Source organism: Oncorhynchus mykiss, chromosome 6, assembly GCF_057628025.1.
Source record: "Oncorhynchus mykiss isolate SJ-2025 chromosome 6, ASM5762802v1, whole genome shotgun sequence".
NCBI lineage: Eukaryota > Metazoa > Chordata > Actinopteri > Salmoniformes > Salmonidae > Oncorhynchus > Oncorhynchus mykiss.
Window position 1 is genome coordinate 12,707,668 of NC_143027.1, and position 24,030 is coordinate 12,731,697.

General features: G+C 45.0%; 1 protein-coding gene across 1 annotated transcript in view; it reads right to left on the reverse strand.

Moving 5' to 3' along the window:
• rhobtb4 (Rho related BTB domain containing 4) overlaps positions 1–23,776 on the reverse strand; it is a 69,702-nt gene extending 45,926 nt beyond the window's left edge. Inside the window, exons 1-2 of the mRNA XM_036979425.2 lie at positions 23,567–23,776; positions 22,730–22,850 (exon numbers count right to left, since the gene is read on the reverse strand). The gene's annotated coding sequence lies outside the window, so the exon portion shown is untranslated. The remainder of the gene's footprint in view (positions 1–22,729; positions 22,851–23,566) is intronic.
• Between the last annotated feature and the right edge of the window lie 254 nt (positions 23,777–24,030).

Sequence of the window (24,030 nt, forward strand, 5' to 3'; positions counted from 1 at the left end):
TGATCCTTGCTGGTGTACTGTAATGAACTGTGGTTTGAGAATGATCCTTGCTGGTGTACTGTAATGAACTGTGGTTTGAGAATGATCCTTGCTGCTGTACTGTAATGAACTGTGGTTTGAGAATGATCCTTGCTGGTGTACTGTAATGAACTGTGGTTTGAGAATGATCCTTGCTGGTGTACTGTAATGAACTGTGGTTTGAGAATGATCCTTGCTGGTGTACTGTAATGAACTGTGGTTTGAGAATGATCCTTGCTGGTGTACTGTAATGAACTGTGGGTTGAGAATGATCCTTGCTGGTGTACTGTCATGAACTGTGGTTTGAGAATGATCCTTGCTGGTGTACTGTAATGAACTGTGGTTTGAGAATGATCCTTGCTGGTGTACTGTAATGAACTGTGGTTTGAGAATGATCCTTGCTGGTGTACTGTAATGAACTGTGGTTTGAGAATGATCCTTGCTGGTGTACTGTAATGAACTGTGGTTTGAGAATGATCCTTGCTGGTGTACTGTAATGAACTGTGGTTTGAGAATGATCCTTGCTGGTGTACTGTAATGAACTGTGGTTTGAGAATGATCCTTGCTGGTGTACTGTAATGAACTGTGGTTTGAGAATGATCCTTGCTGGTGTACTGTAATGAACTGTGGTTTGAGAATGATCCTTGCTGGTGTACTGTAATGAACTGTGGGTTGAGAATGATCCTTGCTGGTGTACTGTCATGAACTGTGGTTTGAGAATGATCCTTGCTGGTGTACTGTCATGAACTGTGGTTTGAGAATGATCCTTGCTGCTGTACTGTAATGAACTGTGGTTTGAGAATGATCCTTGCTGGTGTACTGTCATGAACTGTGGTTTGAGAATGATCCTTGCTGCTGTACTGTAATGAACTGTGGGTTGAGAATGATCCTTGCTGGTGTACTGTAATGAACTGTGGGTTGAGAATGATCCTTGCTGGTGTACTGTAATGAACTGTGGGTTGAGAATGATCCTTGCTGGTGTACTGTCATGAACTGTGGGTTGAGAATGATCCTTGCTGGTGTACTGTCATGAACTGTGGGTTGAGAATGATCCTTGCTGGTGTACTGTCATGAACTGTGGGTTGAGAATGATCCTTGCTGGTGTACTGTCATGAACTGTGGATTGAGAATGATCCTTGCTGGTGTACTGTCATGAACTGTGGGTTGAGAATGATCCTTGCTGGTGTACTGTCATGAACTGTGGGTTGAGAATGATCCTTGCTGGTGTACTGTCATGAACTGTGGGTTGAGAATGATCCTTGCTGGTGTACGGTAATGAACTGTGGGTTGAAAATGATCCTTGCTGGGGTACTGTAATGAACTGTGTGTTGAGAATTATCCTTGCTGGTGTACTGTAATGAACTGTGGGTTGAGAATGATCTTTCATGGTGTACTGTAATGAACTGTGGGTTGAGAATAATTGAGGCCATAGATTAAGGAAGAGAGTTATCTTATCTAAACAAAGTAAATTATTTCCTAAAAATACAGAGTAACAAGTGGCCGTCACACAAACATAAGACTGGGAAATATGCTCTGCCATATTTGTTGATTTAGCTTTCTTACACACACACACACACACACACACACACACACACACACACACACACACACACACACACACAAGGATAGAACACATTTACACAGGCTGCTGGAGCAGTAGGGGAGCCTTGCTGACTAGGCCACAGTCTGTCTGTCTGCCTGTGTCTTCTTCCCTCTGTGCCCAGACCATGAATCCCTGACCCTGAGAACATTCACCCAACAGCTCCCCAAGATGAGCCACATTCAGACACTGACACTTCCCCCAATCCCTGTCAGCTCAGTCCAATGTCCTATGTCCCGTGCTTCAGTCTCAATCCCTGTCAGTTCAGTCCAATGTCCTATGTCCCGTGCTTCAGTCTCAATCCCTGTCAGTTCAGTCCAATGTCCTATGTCCCATGCTTCAGTCTCAATCCCTGTCAGCTCAGTCCAATGTCCTATGTCCCGTGCTTCAGTCTCAATCCCTGTCAGTTCAGTCCAATGTCCTATGTCCCATGCTTCAGTCTCAATCCCTGTCAGCTCAGTCCAATGTCCTATGTCCCGTGCTTCAGTCTCAATCCCTGTCAGTTCAGTCCAATGTCCTATGTCCCATGCTTCAGTCTCAATCCCTGTCAGTTCAGTCCAATGTCCTATGTCCCGTGCTTCAGTCTCAATCCCTGTCAGTTCACCCCAATGTCCTATGTCCCGTGCTTCAGTCTCAATCCCTGTCAGCTCAGTCCAATGTCCTATGTCCCGTGCTTCAGTCTCAATCCCTGTCAGTTCAGTCCAATGTCCTATGTCCCGTGCTTCAGTCTCAATCCCTGTCAGTTCAGTCCAATGTCCTATGTCCCGTGCTTCAGTCCCAATCCCTGTCAGTTCACCCCAATGTCCTATGTCCCGTGCTTCAGTCCCAATCCCTGTCAGTTCACCCCAATGTCCTATGTCCCGTGCTTCAGTCCCAATCCCTGTCAGTTCACCCCAATGTCCTATGTCCCGTGCTTCAGTCCCAATCCCTGTCAGTTCACCCCAATGTCCTATGTCCCGTGCTTCAGTCTCAATCCCTGTCAGTTCAGTCCAATGTCCTATGTCCCATGCTTCAGTCTCAATCCCTGTCAGCTCAGTCCAATGTCCTATGTCCCGTGCTTCAGTCCCAATCCCTGTCAGCTCAGTCCAATGTCCTATGTCCCGTGCTTCAGTCTCAATCCCTGTCAGCTCAGTCCAATGTCCTATGTCCCGTGCTTCAGTCTCAATCCCTGTCAGTTCAGTCCACTGTCCTATGTCCCGTGCTTCAGTCCCAATCCCTGTCAGCTCAGTCCAATGTCCTATGTCCTGTGCTTCAGTCTCAATCCCTGTCAGCTCAGTCCAATGTCCTATGTCCCGTGCTTCAGTCTCAATCCCTGTCAGTTCAGTCCAATGTCCTATGTCCCATGCTTCAGTCTCAATCCCTGTCAGTTCAGTCCAATGTCCTATGTCCCGTGTTTCAGTCTCAATCCCTGTCAGCTCAGTCCAATGTCCTATGTCCCGTGCTTCAGTCTCAATCCCTGTCAGCTCAGTCCAATGTCCTATGTCCCGTGCTTCAGTCTCAATCCCTGTCAGCTCAGTCCAATGTCCTATGTCCCGTGCTTCAGTCTCAATCCCTGTCAGCTCAGTCCAATGTCCTTGACACTTTTACTCAAGTAAAATTTTACTGGGTGGCGTTCACTTTTACTTGAGTCATTTTCTATTAAGTTATCTTTACTTTTAAGTAGGACAATTGGGTACTTTTTCCACCTCTGGTCAAAACACCCAGCATCTTGCACCTCCACACCCACAGAGAGCTCCCCTCAGACACCATGTGACAGCCAGAAGCCTCCACACTGACACAACTAGGTCAGTGTCATAGTGGGCCATCCAACAGTCCCCCAAAACCAGGGAAGAGATAGGCTTACCACAGAGTCAACTCTCAATTTCACTCTGTCAGAGCTTGAGGAAGTTTGGAAGTCATCAGGGAGATAGTTTTTTATTTTGTTTTGCAAAGGGAAGTGGAGTTTGCTGCTTGCTTGTCCTCAGGGAAACGTAGTGGTCAAAGGTGAGGGGTGAAGATGATGATACTGGAGGGGCAGGCGACCTTGTTGGGAAAAGTGAAGCTGGCATTCCTAAATACACACACACATGCACGTGCACACAGACACACAGACACACAGACACACAGACACACAGACACACAGACACACAGACACACAGACAGACAGACAGACAGACAGACAGACAGACAGACAGACAGACAGACACACAGACACACAGACAGACAGACAGACAGACAGACAGACAGACACACACACACACACACACACACACACAGTGTATGTCAGCCCAGCTGTCAGTAAACAGTATGCGTCTCACTAGTCCTAATGGGGACATATCAGTCTCTGCACACAGCACAACAACATAGCCTCCATGATACAGGAAACACACTTACATTTGACCAGTATGTAACTGTTGTGGGGTATGAGGTTGTATAGTATAATGTAGGGCACCTCAGTTTCTTCTTCTGATGCAGTACTCAATGTAATGTAATAGTTGTCATGTGTAATGCTGTACTTTATATTGGTTGTACTATTGTGTAGGACTATATAGAACAGCAGATATTGAAGGCAAGGACTTTAGGTCCTACATACTTTCCGATAGTTTTGTTTGTGATATCCATGTCTATGCCTTTTGCCCTACAACTTTAAAAGTATGCACTGACAAAAGGCCTTTCTGCTGGATAAGATCATAGGCCATATTCACAAAGTGTCTCAGCATAGGAATCTTGAATTTTCTTAGGATCCCCATTGGCTGACACCATGACGCCAGCTAATCTTCCTGTGGTCCAACACAGAACTAAAAACACATTACAAACAATTACAGAACGACAGGGCCCCCAGTAGGAGAGCTGATCTAGGATCAGTTTGGATATGGCCCTGAGCTAGACTGCTAGCTAGATGACTATAACCCTCCTGTCCACGTCAGTAGCTGTGATGAGAGGTTGTGATGAATGCAGCTATGCAGGGAATGTGAAGTGACTTAGAGGGAAGAGGATGTGTTGTGTTTAAATGCCTTGTGTCTCAGGGATGTAAAACAGGCCTCTGATGATGATGATGCCAGCAGTGAGTTTTATCAGAGCCCCCCACCACCACCACCATACCACTGAGCAGGCAGGCAGTCCTTTCACACCAGCCACAGCCCATGTACAGTCATGTGGCATCTCTGCTCTCTGCCATCACTTCTGCACCACTCCCTTACCCCCTTCAGCTAGATATGCACCGCTTAAAAGTAGGGGGTGGGGGGCATGGGAGGAACTCAGGGGGTGGGGGAGGAACTCAGGGGGTGGGGGGCATGGGAGGAACTCAGGGGGTGGGGGGCATGGGAGGAACTCATGGGGTGGGGAGCATGGGAGGAACTCAGGGGGTGGGGGGCATGGGAGGAACTCAGGGGGCGGGGGGCATGGGAGGAGCTCAGGGGGCGGGGGGCATGGGAGGAACTCAGGGGGCGGGGGGCATGGGAGGAACTCAGGGGGCGCGGGGCATGGGAGGAACTCAGGGGGTGGGGGGCATGGGAGGAACTCAGCTGTGAAACACCTCACAGTGCTCAAGTCCAAACACCTCACAGTGCTCAAGTCCAAACACCTCACAGTGCTCAAGTCCAAACACCTCACAGCGCTCAAGTCCAAACACCTCACAGCACTCAAATCCAAACACCTTACAGCGCTCAAGTCAAACACCTCACAGTGCTCAAGTCCAAACACCTCACAGTGCTCAAGTCAAACACAAGAAATTCCAGACATTGTTTTCTAGCTAAACTGTTTTTGTTTTGCTTCAGTGTTTGAAATGCCACAGCCCTGAGTGCAACACAGTTAGTAAGGAGTGAGTGAGGGGTGAGGGGAGGTAGAGACGGAGGGGTTTGAAGTGGACGCTCTGAATTCTTGACTGCTTTGATGGAGACAAACTGCATGGAACGATGTCTGTGGATAGCCTGCCATGTGTCAACCCCGAACTCACTTACACACACCACCCTGTACTTACTGCTACAAGGGGAGCGAGGTTGCTCAGGCGTATCTTATAGGGACACATCCCCTCAGTGGGGAAAGGGACACACAGGTCAGCAGAGGTGCTCCTTACAGTGTGGCTCTGTCAAGTGGCAGTTCTAATCTCATTAAGGCTCCACTCAGCCGCTGTTCAAGGGCTTAATTACCCAGGCCAAACACACACAAGTATGCAAGCACACGGCCCCACAACCTGCCTCTGCACTGGACACACACACACACACACACACACACACACACACACACACACACACACACACACACACACACACACCTCTGTATGACACAGGCCAGGGACACACACACAGCTCCCAGATTTAGGATTGGCATGAGAAAACTCTAAGGCCAGTATAATGATCAAAACATCTAGGTCCAGAGTGTCTAGTGTTTAAAGAGTAGAATCCAGTGAACATGTTCCCTCGATCACTCTGCATACTACTCACACACTAACTACTTGTCCCATACGTCCAGAGATCAGTCTGAAATGAGGTTCATCTGCTAGAATTGTTCCCAACCTCATTTAGTACTGTAGATTACGTCCTTTAGTCGATCCATCACCCTGGATCAAAGAGCCACTTGACATGGGAAGCCGTAGCATCTGTATCCTACTGTATGCAGAGAGGTTCCTGATTCAAGCAGCCCTGCTTCTAGGCCCTATATCTTTCCACTGGCCTGTTTCACCATCCACTTACGAAGCATTTGCAGCCCTGTGCTACTTGTGGGATTGTTGGAATGTTCTTAACCTGTGTGAACTTCGAACAGGTCCAAGCCACTCTTCACACTTAGTAAAGCTTGGACTGGGGTTGAGACAACACACACAGAGAGCCAGAGAGAGGTAATGTCGCACTGATGTTGCTTGACCTCACCCTGACCAACCAGGATATGGAAGAGAATGGTACGATGCTGCTGGACTGGGATATGGTTGATGAGAAATTGTCCCTAATGTCATACATAGTAATTAAATTATGATAGATCTGTATTTCAGTGAGCAAGACTAATACCTCAACAAATATTGCAGAGCGAGAGAGAAAGAGGATGAGAGAGAGGATGGGAGACAGGATGAGAGCGAGAGAGGATGTGAGAGAGACAGGATAAGAGACAGGATGAGAGAGAGAGAGAGAGAGAGAGAGAGAGAGAAAGAGAGAGAGAGAGAGAGAGAGAGAAAGAGAGAGAGAGAGAGAAAGAGAGAGAGAAAGAGAGAGAGAGAGAGAGAGAGAGAGAGAGAGAGAGACCTTGGAGAGGTGGAAGAGAGGGGGGCTTTTGGCAGAACCAGTGGTCAGTTTTCCAGTAACAGCCTGATCAAACACAGTCGCAGGCCAAGTCAAACACCTCTGGACTTCAGCCTGATGGAGCTGCCTGCAGCCTGAGGCCACTGATCAGACTGTAACCACACTGACAAACACAGGTCCTAACACACTACAATGTTTCAGACAAAGTCAACAGAGAGAGAGAGAGGGGAACGGGGTCAAGAGAAAGAGAGAGGAAGAGAGGGAGAACATATTGTATCACCAGACAGTCTAGCTCAGTAAGAGAGACCCCACTCAATTGAATTCATAGGGGCTTTTCCCACTGCAAACAGGAAGGGCCTTTGTTGTGATTACTACAAATAGCTTGAATGTTGTTTGTCTGAACTGCTTTGCTCTGTGTTCTTCATACTCTTCTACACACACACACACACACGTAGGGCTAGCACAATTACTCTATAACCGTGTTAGCGACAGTTATGGATGAAGACTGGCTTGAAAAATAAAATAACCGTCATTGGCCGTTTTAAATTTCCTTTAAAAAACAAACAGCTGACTGAAGACGGGACTGCCAGGCATTCTTAGGGTTAAGCCCGTTTATGCGGTAACATGGACTCGCAAGGCCCCCTTCCCTGCAGCAGCACACATAGAAATAGAGTGAATAGAATGGGCTCGGTACCTCTAACCCTGGCAATTTGACTGGGAAACACACAGTCCCAGTCCATATAATAAATAACATTGCGGCCCCGCCCGTCTGAGGGGAACATAACCTGTGGTTACCTAGGTTACCTCATTGGCTCACAGCAAAAACTTAACCTTTTTCCAACAAAATGTTATTGTTTTCTGGTTGTTTTATCAATTACAAAACTACATTTAAGAAAAGTACAAGATGTCTAAAGATTATTTTTTCAACATTGCCTGCTCCCGAGCGATCTCACTACTTAGAACAACATAATATGTAGGGCTTCCCTCATGCCCCTTTTCATGATGGTGCTAGGAGCCACTTGAGTGAGTGTTAGCTAATAAGCTAGCCAAAACTAGGAAAATAAGCTAGCCAAAACCAACAGCACAAACAAACGGACTATACAGCTACAAGTAGCGAATGGAGTTACAAACAAACTGTACTAAACAAGTGAACTGTTTTCCACACACATAGCTAGCTATGTGTTGTCCACTTGGACACTGTCCCCACATTTCCCACTCTACATGGGTTACCAACCATCACCACACACTGTGACCACATGTCAAAGACAGCGTCGCAGACACATAGACAGCGACAGACAGTGAGTGACTGGGACTGAAAAAAAGGCCTAGATAGAGAAAGATAATTTAGGCTATGGTTGCAGTAATTATTTTTGACTATGATTTCATACACATTTGTATCTTTATAGTTTGCAGTTTGTAACCTATGGAATTAAGATAAGGCTGAACAATACCCAATAGAGCAACCATAGCCTAAATGCTCTTAGGTAAATGATTAGTACATTTAGGTGAGATTAGTTGGATACCAGTGGAGGCTGCTGAAGGGAGGAAGGCTCATAATAATGTCTGTAATTGAGTCAATGGAGTGGTATCAACCACATGGAAACCACGTCTTTGATGTGTTTGATACCATTCCATTGACTCCATTCCAGACATTATTATGAGCCGTCCTCCCCTCAACAGCCTCCACTGTTGGATGTGCTCTGTGCATCTACAGTACATGTAGTCATACAGGTGCCAATCAAAACAATCATCAGAGTGTGATGAAATAGGAGCACACTATATGCACATCTATTCATGTACAGTAAGACAAGCTAGTAAGAGTCACCCTGAATGACCAGAGAGCTGGCTATTCATGTACAGTAAGACAAGCTAGTAAGAGTCACCCTGAATGACCAGAGAGCTGGCTATTCATGTACAGTAAGACAAGCTAGTAAGAGTCACCCTGAATGACCAGAGAGCTGGCTATTCATGTACAGTAAGACAAGCTAGTAAGAGTCACCCTGAATGACCAGAGAGCTGGCTGAGCCTATTTCCAGCGCTCTGAAGATTTATGAGCACAGTCATAACTGTAATTCACACAGAGGCAATTATCTATAGACAGTACGGTGTGACATTTGTCACTATCACCGTGCTATGCCCTGATCCCTTCCTGGTATGATATGCACAATAAGGCCTCCCCATCATGATACATGACATTGTGTTTTATTGTACCCAGGGGCCCCGCTTAGCTTTTATCTATTGTAATGCAGAGATGATAGTTGTTCCACAGTGACCTCCCAGTATTGGCTGGGCTGGGAGTCGACCACAAAGCCAGACAGAGACTGGGAGACTCTCCCACTCAGTGGGATGAAAGCGCCCGCAGCAACACGTCCAACCTGTGGTTTGGGTGGCTGACTAATTCACTATGGCAGTGATGTTACATCAGTTCTCCCCATTATAACAAGTGGCTTCTTTCACAAGGTTGATTAGGACAGCCAATCCTAATGGCTTCCTGGATTGCTTGCAAACATGCAAACTGGTTTGACCCTGAACAGCAACTACAGCGCCATGACAGTAGATGTCTCTGTTAGAGGTCGACCGATTCATCAGAATGGCCGATTAATTAGGGCCGATTTCAAGTTTTCATAACAATCGGAAATGTGTATTTTTGGACACCGATTTGGCCGATTTTACACCTTTAATTAATCTTTATTTAACTAGGAAAGTCAGTTAAGAACACATTCTTATTTTCAATGACGGCCTAGGAACGGTGGGTTTAACTGCCTCGTTCAGGGGAAGAACGACATATTTTTACCTTGTCAGCTCGGGGGATTCAATCTTGCAACCTTACGGTTAACTAGTCTAACGGTCTAACCACCTGCCTCACGAGGAGCCTGCCTGTTACGCGAATGCAGTAAGCCAAGGTAAGTTGCTAGCTAGCATTAAACTTATCTTATAAAAACAATCAATCAATCATAATCACTAGTTAACTACACATGGTTGATGATATTACTAGTTTATCTAGCGTGTCCTGCGTTGCATATAATCGATGCGGTGCGTATCGTTGCTCCAATGTGTACCTAACCATAAACATCAATGCCTTTCTTAAAATCAATACACAGAAGTATATATTTTTAAACCTGCATATTTTGCTAAAAGAAATCCAGGTTAGCCGGCAATATTAACCAGGTGAAATTGTGTCACTTCTCTTGCGTTCATTGCACGCAGAGTCAGGGTATATGCAACAGTTTGGGCCGCCTAATTTGCCAGAATTTTACGTAATTATGACATAACATTGAAGGATGTGCAATGTAACTGGAATATTTAGACTTATGGATGCCACCCGTTAGATAAAATACGGAACGGTTCCGTATTTCACTGAAAGAATAAACGTCTTGTTTTCGAGATGATAATTTCCGGATTTGACCATATTAATGACCTAAGGCTCGTATTTCTGTGTTATCATGTTATAACTAAGTCTATGATTTGATAGAGCAGTCTGACTGAGCGATGGTAGGCACCAGCGGGCTCGTAAGCATTCATTCAAACAGCACTTTCGTGCATTTGCCAGCAGCTGTTTATGACTTCAAGCCTATCAACTCCCGAGATTAGGCTGGTGTAACCGATGTGAAATGGCTAGCTAGTTAGCAGGGTGCGCGCTAATAGCGTTTCAAACGTCACTCGCTCTGAGACTTGGAGTAGTTGTTCCCCTTGCTCTGCATGGGTAACGCTGCTTCTAGGGTGGCTGTTGTCGATGTGTTCCTGGTTCGAGCCCAGGTAGGAGCGAGGAGAGGGACGGAAGCTAAACTGTTACACTGGCAATACTAGAGTGCCTATAAGAACATCCAATAGTCAAAGGTTAATGAAATACATATGGTAGAGAGAGAAATAGTCCTATAATAACTACAACCTAAAACTTCTTACCTGGGAATATTGAAGACTCATGTTAAAAGGAACCACCTGCTTTCATATGTTCTCATGTTCTGAACAAGGAACTTAAACGTTATCTTTCTTATATGGCACTTTTACTTTCTTCTCCAACACTTTGTTTTTGCATTATTTAAACCCTATTGAACATGTTTCAATATTTATTTGAGGCTAAATTGATTTTATTGATGTATTATATTAAGTTATAATCAGTGCTCATTCAGTATTGTTGCAATTGTCATTATTACAAATAAATAAATAAAAATTGTCTGATTAATCGGTATCTGCTTTTTTTGGTCTTCCAATTAATCGGTATCAGTATCGGTGTTGAAAAATCATAATCAGTAGACCTCTAGTCTCTGTAAAACATCCAGGTCAATCTAGGTGTGAGGCTGTGTGTGTGTGTCTGTGTGTCTGTGTGTGTGTGTGGGCATGCATGTGCCATTTAAAATCCAGTTTAGTTTCTATCTATGGCAGCTGAATATGGCCAATGTCTTTTCGATGCTGCTTGGTCGTAATTGCCAACCTCCTTAGTGAAGAACAGGGTGGCCAATACAATACTATCTAGCCTACTGGCCAATAAAATACTATCTAGTCTACTGGCAAATACAATACTATCTAGCCTACTGGCCAATAAAATACTATCTAGTCTACTGGCCAATAAAATACTATCTAGCCTACTGGCCAATAAAATACTATCTAGCCTACTGGCCAATAAAATACTATCTAGCCTACTGGCCAATAAAATACTATCTAGCCTACTGGCCAATAAAATACTATCTAGCCTACTGGCCAATAAAATACTATCTAGCCTACTGGCCAATAAAATACTATCTAGCCTACTGGCCAATAAAATACTATCTAGCCTACTGGCCAATAAAATACTATCTAGCCTACTGGCCAATAAAATACTATCTAGTCTACTGGCAAATACAATACTATCTAGTCTACTGGCAAATACAATACTATCTAGCCTACTGGCAAATACCATACAATTTAACATACTGGCACCTACAATATTATCTAGCACAGGGGTCTTCAACATTTTCTTGCCCGTGGACCCCTCCAAGGCAAACTGGAGACTCAGGTACCCCTATCATGCATTAGCAAAACTTAGATTTTTCACGTTTCTTGTCTTATCATCAGGTGAATGATAATGGCAAGGAGAAGTAATCCACATTTTTAAATGAATAGATTTGGTAGATAGTTTTTCATTATTTTGACCTCCCCACATTATAATTGGAAGATGAAGTGTAAACTCTAACATACCAGCCGCCAGAGGCATTTTCTGCACTGCTAGCCTATTGGTGGATGCTTTTCGAAAGCCTATGTCAGATACTACATGGCTCTGAATAGTGTAATTAGCTCAATATTAGGAGTTGAGAAATCATTAGAAAGAGATGTTCTCTTATTTTCTACTGTAGGTATGTAATTCAAAGGCTGTTTATTCTGTTGTTGCTAACTAATGGCCCCCTGCAGTACCTTGGACCTCCCGATCTAACAAACTGCCCAGTACAGTACTATCGAGCCTACTAGCAACTACAATACTATCTAGCCTATTGGCACAGGCATCAATGTCAAACACATAGAAAATTAGAGCTTATAATTTTATGATTTTATTTATGATTTTATTAGGATCGCCAATGGCAACAGATAGTCTTCCTGGGGTCCGACACGTAACACAAAATATATTACAAACAAAAATACCATATAATTGACATATATTTAAAACATTAACATATAAATGACAGACATAAGAGCTATAAGATCTGTAGAGAAAGTGTAGAAGGAATTCATAACAAATCACTCCTCAATTTCTGGTACTGTCTTTTCAATACTGTCTTTTCAATCGGTTTCTTTCTCTCTCTCTCACACACACACACACACACACACACAAGCACAAACACCGCTGGCGACGAAGGTGCAAATGGTGTTTCTTAATTCAGATTTAATGAAACCCACAGCCACTGGAAGAGTGTGATGTGGGATGTTATTAAAGGAAGGCAGGAAGCAGAGAGATGCAAGGAGACACCAGAGAATACTGGAGAGTCTGAACATAACAGGCATGGCTAGTGTGTGTGTCTGACCAAAAAGGCATAGTATCATCTAAACAAAAAATAAAAAACACACACACATAAGAATGTACACACTTTGTGGGAAGAACAACAGATTTGTACCTTGTCAGCTCGGGGATTTGAACTTGTAACCTTTTGGTTACTAGTCCAACGCTTTAACCACTAGGCTATGCTAGGCTATGTTGCCATTTTGAACCCAAGTTGAACCACTCCGTTATGTTTCCCTTGTCCAGACGCTGTTATTGTTTTGTTTCATGTCCACTATTCATTAAATGTTCATTCCCTGTACTTGCTTCTCGTCTCCAAGCGTCTGTCCTTACACATTACACAGGGGTTTTTCTTTATTTTCTACATTGTACAATAATAGTGACAATATCAACACTGTGAAATAACATATATGGAATCATGTAGTAACCAAAACAGTGTTAAACAAATCTAAATAAATGTTATATTTTAGATTCTTCAAATTAGCCACTTTGCCTTGATGACAGCTTTGCATACTCTTGGCATTCTCTAAAACCAGATTCACCTGGAATGCTTTTCCAACTGTCTTGAAGGAGTTCCCATATATGCTGAGCACTTGTTGGCTGCTTTTTCTTCACTCTGCGGTCCAACTCATCCCAAACCATCTCAATTGGGTTGACGTCGGGTGATTGTGGAGGCCAGGTCATCTGATGCAGCACTCCATCACAGTCCTTCTTGGTCAAATAGCCCTTACACAACCTGGAGGTGTCATTGTCCTATTGAAAAACAAATGATAGTCCCACTGCAAACCTGATGGGATGGCGTATAGCTGCAGAATGCTGTGGTAGCCATGCTGGTTAAGTGTGCCTTGAATTCTAAATAAATCACTGACAGTGTCACCAGCAAAGCAGCCACACACCATCACACCTCCTCCTCCATGCTTCATGGTGGAAACTACACGTGTGGAGATCATCCGTTCACCTACTCTGCGTCTCACAAAGACACGGTGGTTGGAAACAAAAATCTCAAATTTGGACTCATCAGACCAAAGGACAGATTTCCACTGGTCGAATGTCCATTTCTCATGTTTCTTGGCCAAAGCAAGTCTCTTCTGCTTATTGGTGTCCTTTAGTCACATTAATAATATTTCAAGCCTCTTATTGTAGGAAAAAGGAGTTCACAGCAGAATATTTTTTATTGCTCCATTCAGCCACAAGCACTTATGTTAGACTTCTTTCAAACTTCAAAACTGTCAATTATGATGTTTAAAGTAATCAAAATCATAGAAGAAACTAACAGACCACTTCAACTACAATAACATTCTCAGTAATGGTTCCATAAAAAACAATTCTGGCTATGACTGATATGTTGTTCTTTATCTACCTTAGTTGAATGCACTGACTGTAAGTCGCTCTGGATAAGAGCATCTGCTGAATGACCAAAATGGAAATGTAAAAACAAATACTTGCAAAGCATGCTGGGTATTTTTCTAAAATTTAGGAACCCCTGCTCTACTGCACTATACCGTGCTGTCCAAATTTGTGAACCATAGACATCTATGATTCATTCAGACCAAATCTACCAAAATTCAGACCAAATCTAAACCAAATATAGACGTCTATGTTTGGGCTAAATCTAGTCCGGACCGGACGTCTGTGGGCATTGAAATCAAGGCTGGACTGCACCAAAAAAAGATCCGGATAGGACCAAAACAAGATGGCTAGTCCGGACAGGACCAAAACAAGATGGCTGGTCCGGACAGGACCAAAACAAGATGGCTGGTCCGGACAGGACCAAAACAAGAAGGCTGGTCCGGACAGGACCAAAAAAATACATCGTCATCGGTACATACTTAGTAGGAAGTGCTTTATGTTGTAAATCTTAGAAACTTTGTGTGCTGCTTTTTTGGCCAGGTCTCTCTTGAAAAATATATATTTAACATCAATGAGACTAACCTGGTAAAATAAAGGTAAAATAAAATAAATAATGCAAACACAGACACACAATCATGTACACACGCTCAAACACACACTTATGCAACATGCACACATGAACATTGACACATCCCACACAGTAGTGATATATTGTGACAACACACACTCTCTCTCATGCACACGCACAACCCCCCCCCCCCCCCCCCCCCCAACACACACACACACACACACATACACACACACAGTCATATGACTGAAGTGCTATGTCTCCCAGGGGGATCAGCTTTCCAACACAAACATGAGAACAGCAGCAGACGCTACAGAATGGCACCTCCAGATCAAATCCCTGACACACACTCCAAAATACAAACATAGTCACAGTGACGTACTGTGTAGATATAAGATCTTAACTTGAGCCAGCTTGCTACAGCAAAAAAAAATATCCTGTAGGAAGAGAAAATACTAATTATGGAATTTACTAACTTCAGAAGCCTTTTTATAAAACCTCAAATAAACTGCAAATTTTGAATTTCCTGCATCCTGTGACAGGGTGATCAAATTAAGATCCTACATCTCAATTTGCAGTCTCATAATGCTATTCTACATATTCTGTCATTAAGGCTGTGAGAAAATGTTGCATGTACCATGGGTATGAGAAAACAGTCCAAATCTGCTGTTGTGTTTTAGGTGGGGTTTTATTTTATTTACATTTAATCTATTATTTTACCAGGTAAGTTGACTGAGAAGACATTCTCATTTGCAGCAACAACCTGGGGAATAGTTACAGGGGAGAGGAGGGGGATGAATGAGCCAATTGTAAACTGGGGATTATTAGGTGAGCGTGATGGTTTGAGGGCCAGATTGGGAATTTAGCCAGGACACCAGGGTTAACACCCCTACGATAAGTGCCATGGGATCTTTAATGACCCCAGAGAGTCAGGACATCAGTTTAACGTCCAATCTGAAAGACAGCACCCTATACAGGGCAGTGTCCCCAATCACTGCCCTGGGGCATTGGGATATATCTTTTTTTATAGAACAGAAGAAAGAGTGCCTCCTACTGGCCCTCCAAAAACCACTTCCAGCAGAATCTGGTGTCCCATCCAGGAACTGACCAGGACCAACCCTGCTTAGCTTCAGAAGGAAGCCAGCAGTTGTATGCAGGGTGGTATGCTGCTGGTTGTTTCCCATACATTTGAAGATGTGTTTTATTACCTCCAATTGGTAAACCCGACCACAACTCTATCCTCCTGATTCCTGCTTACAAGCAAAAATTAAAGCAGGAAGCATCAGTGACTCGGGCTATAAAAAAGTGGTCAGATGAAGCAGATGCTAAACTACAGGACTGTTTTGCTAGCACAGACTGGAATATGTTCCGGGATCAGTCACTGTCTATCAATAAGTGCATTGAGGACGTCGTCCCCACAGTGACTGTACGTACATACCCCAACCAGAAGCCATGGATTACAGGCAAAATTCACACTGAGCTAAAGGGTAGAGCTGCCGATTTCAAGGTGCGGGACTCTAACCCGGAAGCTTACAAGAAATACTACTATGCCCATCAAAGAGGCAAAGCGAACCATCAGAGGCAAAGCGTCCATATAGGGCTAAGACTGAATCATACTACACCGGCTCCGATGCTCGTCTTATGTGGCAGGGCATTCCAACTATTACAGATTACAAAGGGAAGCAGAGCCACGTGCTGCCCAGTGACACGAGCCTACCAGACAAGCTAAATTACTTCTATGCTCGCTTCGAGGCAAGCAACACTGAGGCATGCATGAGAGCATCAGCTGTTCCGGACGTCTGTGTGATCACGCTCTCCGTAGCCGACGTGAGTAAGACCTTTAAACAGGTCAACATACACAAGGCTGCAGGCCAAGACAGATTACCAGGACGTGTGCTCCGGGCATGTGCTGACCAACTGGCAGGTGTTTTCACTGACATTTTCAACATGTCCCTGATTGAGTCTGTAATACCAACATGTTTCAAGCAGACCACCATAGTCCCTGTGCCGAAGAACACAAAGGCAACCTGCCTAAACGACTACAGACCCGTAGCACTCACGTCCATACCCATGAAGTGCTTTGAAAGGTTGGTAATGGCTCACATCAACATTATTATCCCAGAAATCCCAGCTGCAACATCGGGAGCATCACTGCCTGTTACAACAATTGCTCGGCCTCTGACAGCAAGGCACTACAGAGGGTAGTGCGTACGGCCCAGTACGGCCCAGTGGGGCTAAGCTACCTGCCATCCAGGACCTCTACACCAGGCGGGGTTGAGGAAGGCCCTAAAAATTGTCAAAGACCCCAGCCACCCCAGTCATAGACTGTTCTCTTTTCTACCGCATGGCAAGCGGTACCGGAGTGCCAAGTCTAGGACAAAAAGGCTTCTGAACAGTTTTTACCCTCAAGCCATAAGACTCCTGAACAGGTAATCAAATGGCTACCCGGACTATTTGCATTGTGTGCCCCACCCAAACCCCTCTTTTTACGCTGCTGCTACTCTCTGTTTATCATATATGCATAGTCCCTTTAACTATACATTGATGTACATACTACCTTAATTGGGCCGACCAACCAGTGCTCCCGCACATTGGCTAACTGCATTGTGTCCCACCCACCACCCGCCAACCCCTCATTTTTTACACTACTGCTACTCTCTGTTCATTATATATGCATAGTCACTTTAAATATATCTACATGTACATACTACCTCAATCAGCCTGACTAACCGGTGTCTGTATGTAGCCTTGCTACATTTATAGCCTCGCTACTGTATATAGCCTGTCTTTTTACTGTTGTTTTATTTCTTTACTTACCTATTGTTCACATAATGCCTTTTTTGCACTATTGGTTAGAGCCTGTAAGTAAGCATTTCACTGTAAGGTCTACTACACCTGTTGTATTCGGCGCACGTGACAAATAAACTTTGATTTGATTTGAGATGGAATGTGTGCTGACCTAGAGCCTGACCCTGTCCTAACTCAGGCCTAGTGCTGTCATTTGTCCCAGACCCTGTCCTACCTCAGGTCTGGTGCTGTCATTTGACCTGGACCCTGTCCTACCTCAGGTCTGGTGCTGTCATTTGACCCAGAACCTGACCCTGTCCTACCTCAGGTCTGGTGCTGTCATTTGACCCAGACCCTGACCCTGTCCTACCTCAGGTCTGGTGCTGTCATTTGACCCAGACCCTGACCCTGTCCTACCTCAGGTCTGGTGCTGTCATTTGACCCAGACCCTGACCCAGTCCTACCTCAGGTCTGGTGCTGTCATTTGACCCAGACCCTGTCCTATCTCAGGTCTGGTGCTGTCATTTGTCCCAGACCCTGACCCTGTCCTACCTCAGGTCTGGTGCTGTCACTTGACCCAGACCCTGACCCTGTCCTACCTCAGGTCTGGTGCTGTCATTTGACCCAGACCCTGACCCTGTCCTACCTCAGGTCTGGTGCTGTCATTTGACCCAGACCCTGACCCTGTCCTACCTCAGGTCTGGTGCTGTCATTTGACCCAGACCCTGACCCTGTCCTACCTCAGGTCTGGTGCTGTCATTTGACCCAGACCCTTACCCACCTCAGGTCTGGTGCTGTCATTTGACCCAGACCCTGACCCACCTCAGGTCTGGTGCTGTCATTTGACCCAGACCCTGTCCTACCTCAGGTCTGGTGCTGTCATTTGACCCAGACCCTGATCCTGTCCTACCTCAGGTCTGGTGCTGTCATTTGACCCAGACCCTGACCCTGTCCTACCTCAGGTCTGGTGCTGTCATTTGACCCAGACCCTGACCCTGTCCTACCTCAGGTCTGGTGCTGTCATTTGACCCAGACCCTGACCCTGTCCAGACCCTGACCCTGTCCTACCTCAGGTCTGGTGCTGTCATTTGACCCAGACCCTGACCCAGTCCTACCTCAGGTCTGGTGCTGTCATTTGACCCAGACCCTGTCCTATCTCAGGTCTGGTGCTGTCATTTGTCCCAGACCCTGACCCTGTCCTACCTCAGGTCTGGTGCTGTCACTTGACCCAGACCCTGACCCTGTCCTACCTCAGGTCTGGTGCTGTCATTTGACCCAGACCCTGACCCTGTCCTACCTCAGGTCTGGTGCTGTCATTTGACCCAGACCCTGACCCTGTCCTACCTCAGGTCTGGTGCTGTCATTTGACCCAGACCCTGACCCTGTCCTACCTCAGGTCTGGTGCTGTCATTTGACCCAGACCCTTACCCACCTCAGGTCTGGTGCTGTCATTTGACCCAGACCCTGACCCACCTCAGGTCTGGTGCTGTCATTTGACCCAGACCCTGTCCTACCTCAGGTCTGGTGCTGTCATTTGACCCAGACCCTGATCCTGTCCTACCTCAGGTCTGGTGCTGTCATTTGACCCAGACCCTGACCCTGTCCTACCTCAGGTCTGGTGCTGTCATTTGACCCAGACCCTGATCCTGTCCTACCTCAGGTCTGGTGCTGTCATTTGACCCAGACCTTGTCCTACCTCAGGTCTGGTGCTGTCATTTGAAGCCCTGTCCTTCCGAGAATGTGCTAATGCTGTTTTTTCCACCACTTCTTAGGATCTGTGTTTACGCTGTGAGATCATTACATAATGCAGAGGGAGAGCTTCAAATAATGTCATTAGCAACTGGAAAAGTTTATAAAGAGGGCCTTTGAGTTGCCAGAAATGACAATGCAATAATGCTACAATCCAGTGTGGGAAGCCAAAATCCCCATAGAAGAAAGGCACACTTTGCTGTGCTGAACATTTGACTTGGAAGCTCGGAGCTCTTACCCCAAAGTGTGCCAGTATGGGGGGTTGTGCAACAGACACGCTTATCTGTCCCGTCACCCTGGACCAGGGACACAAACAGGACACCCACTCAGGCCCTGTCCCCAGCCTAGGGCTCTCAGAGTGGGGGAGTGGGCCGAGGGAGAGGACAGAGGGAGAGGACAGAGGGCTTGAAAATGTTTCTGTGTGCTTGTGTATATGTGATCACCTTAAACGTAAACTTCCATGTATATATGTACTGTATGTGAATGTGATAGGAGTGTTAGTGTCACGCCCTGACCATAGAGAGCCATTGTTTCTCTATGGTGTTGTAGGTCAGGGCGTGACTGGGGGTGATCTAGTTTATTTATTTCTATGTGGTGTTCTAGTTTATTTTCTTTGTTGGTGATTTGTATGATTCCCGCTAGTGTCGTCACGGTTTGTTTAGGCTTTGGTTTGTTGTTCACTTATTTCTAATAAAAGATGTGGATCCCAGATCACACTGCACGTTGGTCCGAGTATGCGTCCAACGATCGTGACAGTGAGTGTACATGTAGGTATAGAAATGTAGAATATTACAAACTGTATTTTTTGGTTTTTCTAGAATAAAATATGAATATGAAAAAAAGATAAATGTCTTTGAAAGGCAGTGTTTGTTAGATCTGTTATTACATAAATATGCACACGGTTATGTGTAGCAGCAGCTGCAGAGCCTCAGACCTATGTAACACAGAGTAACTGAGTGCACTGACTAATGACATTACTCAACTAAGCGGAATTACTTTGGAAAGGGGCGAATCTTAACTTTAACTGATGTCTTTTTATTCATTGATATCAATGGGAGACTAAATTAACATTTTACTTCAAGTGGAAGTTAGGATTCACCTGAGGAGCAGAGGAAGTGAGGGAGCACTACTGTAAAATATATGGCAAGTAGATGACTCTAGTAGCCTGTCTGTCTGCTTGTCTGTCTGTCTGTCTGCCTGTCTGTCTGTCTGCCTGCCTGCCTGTCTGTCTGCTTGTCTGCTTGCCTACCTGTCTGCCTGCTTGTCTGCCTGTCTGTCTGCCTGTCTGTCTGTCTGCCTGTCTGTCTGCTTGCCTACCTGCCTGTCTGTCTGCTTGCCTACCTGCCTACCTGCCTGTCTCTGTCTGTCTGCCTGCCTGTCTGTCTGCCTCTGTTATGCCCATGTTGGATTGTTTATGTTTTTCACAAGGTGTTGTAACGGACTTAGTACCTGACTCCCAACTCTGTATTGGCAAAACAAAGGCTTTGTGATATCTAGCCCTCTTGTCTGTGTTCCTCTCTGCTGTTCTCCTGGCTGCTTCCCTCTTCCTCGGGGTCTGTGCTCCTCCTTTCCTCTCTGGGGAGGCCCACTGTCTCATCCCCAGCTCTGCTCTCTGCTCTCCACTAGCATACAAACACATGCATGCGCACACGGACACACATTCTTTGCACACTGACACCCTGCTTAAAAAACAACCACAGTGGCAGCCAGAAAAGAAAGAAAGAACTGTATGACTGCCATCCCTCTCTCAATCGCCTGCTACATTCCCCTCTCCCTATCTCCTTCTCTCCCTCTCTCCTTTTCTCCTTCTCTCCTTTATTCACTCTCTCCCTCTCCCTGAAACAGCATTACTTCAGCAGAGAGACAAACATCATGTGGTTTAGAGAGGATAACTAACTTTTGTATCTCTGTGTATCTCTGTGGGTATATCAGTGAATGTTTTATGACTGCCAAGGTGACAATGGCTGTGTGTGTGAGAGAGTTTGCACACGTGCGCACTGTGCAGTCTGTGTGTGTTCCTTTGTCTTGCAATGTATCTTACGGAGACTACGTCTAACTGTTATGAAGCGTCACATGGTTTCAGCAGCTCTCTGTCCCTTGGTAGAGAGTGGAATGCACACACACACACACATACATTGCCCTCACGGCCTCCCACCCCATGCGTTCATCGGGGTATGCAGAGTTGAACAGTGGTGGGGGTCGGAGGGTGTGTGTGTGTGTGTGTGTGTATGGCTCCCAGCTGTGCAGAGCTGGCCCGCTAACCCTCCATCCAGCAGCCTGGAATGTTTGGTGATCAACCCCAGTGGAAAGCCCCAGTTGCCAATACACACTCCCAGCCCCCTCAGGAGACTAACATATTCCACAGAGCCGTACAGGCCTCACCCAAGGAAGAATGGCTCAAATTCTACAGCTGGTACAAAAACAGAGCAGAGGAACCGTTGTCAACACTGTATCTGACAATCCACATCTCATAAAGTGGGAAATTCTGAGAGAGAGAGAGAGAGATGGAGCAATATATACATATGTTTCCCATTCCAATAAAGCTCTTTGAATTGAATTGAATGAGAGAGAGAGAGAGATAGAGAGAGATGGGGGAATTATGTAGATTGTTGGTCAAGTTGATAAAGATATGAAGGGTGGTGTCATTTTCAGAGGCAAAACGCTTGAACGTTTATAGGCTACAGTGGGTGTCTATAGAGAGGGGTAGGTATGAACTGTTCCTGCTGTCATTCTAATAACGTAACTTCTCAGGAGACACATTGTTGTGGTGGCTTTCTCTTTGTCATGGTCCACTGACAGCAGGTGCTACGAAAGAAAGTAACCTATCTTATTGAGATAGGCTATACAAACCCATGTTAAATACTCTATTTTTAATAAGATTTCTGTTACCTATTGGTTGTTGAAACGTTTGGCCTAATATACGGGTTTAACCAAGCTACGATTGCAGGAAATTAGCTTTAAAAATTCTAAATTCTCTCAGTGTCATTGCAAAATGTGTAGAATAGCATGAGATTAGCTATACAACTGCAAATTGTTTTCTCTGACCCATGTCAAAATGTGTTGAATTGCATGAAATTAGCTTTAAAACAGCAACATGCTCCCTCAGCACACATATCAGCAAGTACACACCATAAATAAACGCCTCTCAAATAAACGGCAGGTCTAAATGAATTGTTTATGAAGTTACCATGAATTACCATGAATTGTTTATGAGGTTGCCAAAAGGAAGCAAACACCCCGAAACAGAGGGACCTACCTGAATTTGTCCAATAAGAAACGCCTGTTCTTCTTTTGCAAAACGTTTAGTTTATGGTGTGCGCTAAAGACTTTCCATGGCTCATACGGTGGGCTCAGACATTGCTGGCCCGCGAAACTTTTGTATACCACTGTGCATGTGTGGTCAGTTGCTTGTAATTTCTTATGATAATAACACATTAGCATACATTATTTCGCCCGATTATTGCAATCAATTAGGAATTTACCTTCAATGGTCATTCGCCTCTGGAATCTTTTCGGTGTTCTGCGTAGTCCACTTCACACTCTCCACTTTTAGCTTTCTTACAGTTATTTTCACAGCGCTCGTATATTTCTCTTCCCTCTTAGCTGCAAGGCACAACACACAATAACCATTTTCAGTACATTCCTGCATGCTACTGATAAAAAGATTTGTGAACAGTGTGCACTTAATATTTACTGGCAAGTTTTTTTCTTGGTGAGACTTGACGCCTGTCTTCCGATGCCTTTTGGACCGGTTTTGTTGTGACCAGTCAGCTCTAAAACACTCCCATGTACTGACGCCAGAAGGAATGTAAATATGCAGCATATTGCATATTGCAAAAGCTGGAGACAATCTTGTTTAGGGGACTGGGTGTTCACTGGTGCTGATGCGAGTTTGTCCACGTCCTTTGTTTCTGTCACACCTAAAAGGGGCCATTGGAGGAAAGGCATGTGCCCGACTTTCTTTGTCTGTTTCCTTCTATCGCCTTTACCAAAACAATATATATTTTTGTACATTTCTTGATCTTTCTTATTAGACTATTATCTAACCAGTGACTGGTTGCCTATACGTTCATCCAAATCTAACTATAGCCGAAACCTGGTCTACACAAATGTGAGCGCAAGCATAAGACAAAAGGAAACGTGGAATTCACTACGTGCAATGCTTTTATATAGGCTATAGACTCTGTTTTTTTGTCAGTAAGGACATTTTGAGACAAAAAAAATGAATCTCAAATCGTTTGTTTCTCTGTAACCCTGCTCCAATTCCACCCCTTCAACGCGTGTAGTGCATGCGGTGCGAGACTGCCCCATAGCCTCACCAAATCCGCCCGAAGTTCACCCCTCGGCTTGAGTCGCTGTGGTGTCGCTGTCTGTCTCTCGCTCTCAATTGTCACATACGGTGGAGGAGCCAAATTGCGCTCTAATCCAGTCCAGCCAGCGACAAAACGCCAGTGCCTATCAACGAGAGCAGTGACGACAACCTAGCGCCAGTCACTCATCCACCGCCTCCGCCACACCCATCCATTCATAAACTGAATGGATGCCCTCACTGGCACATGGCGCCGAGGATAGGGAGAGGATGGTAGTAATACGGTCAAATCCTGTTGTGTTTTTAAGAGAGAGAGAATAATTAAATCTGAAATAAATGCTTAATCAATATAACCTACTGCAGGACTTGACATATGTTTTATCGTGACAAATAGCCTATCAATCAAATTCACCAAATCTGTCATAATTTCTCGTGAATACTGAGTATTATTAATTTCTGGTCTTGCTCAATGCA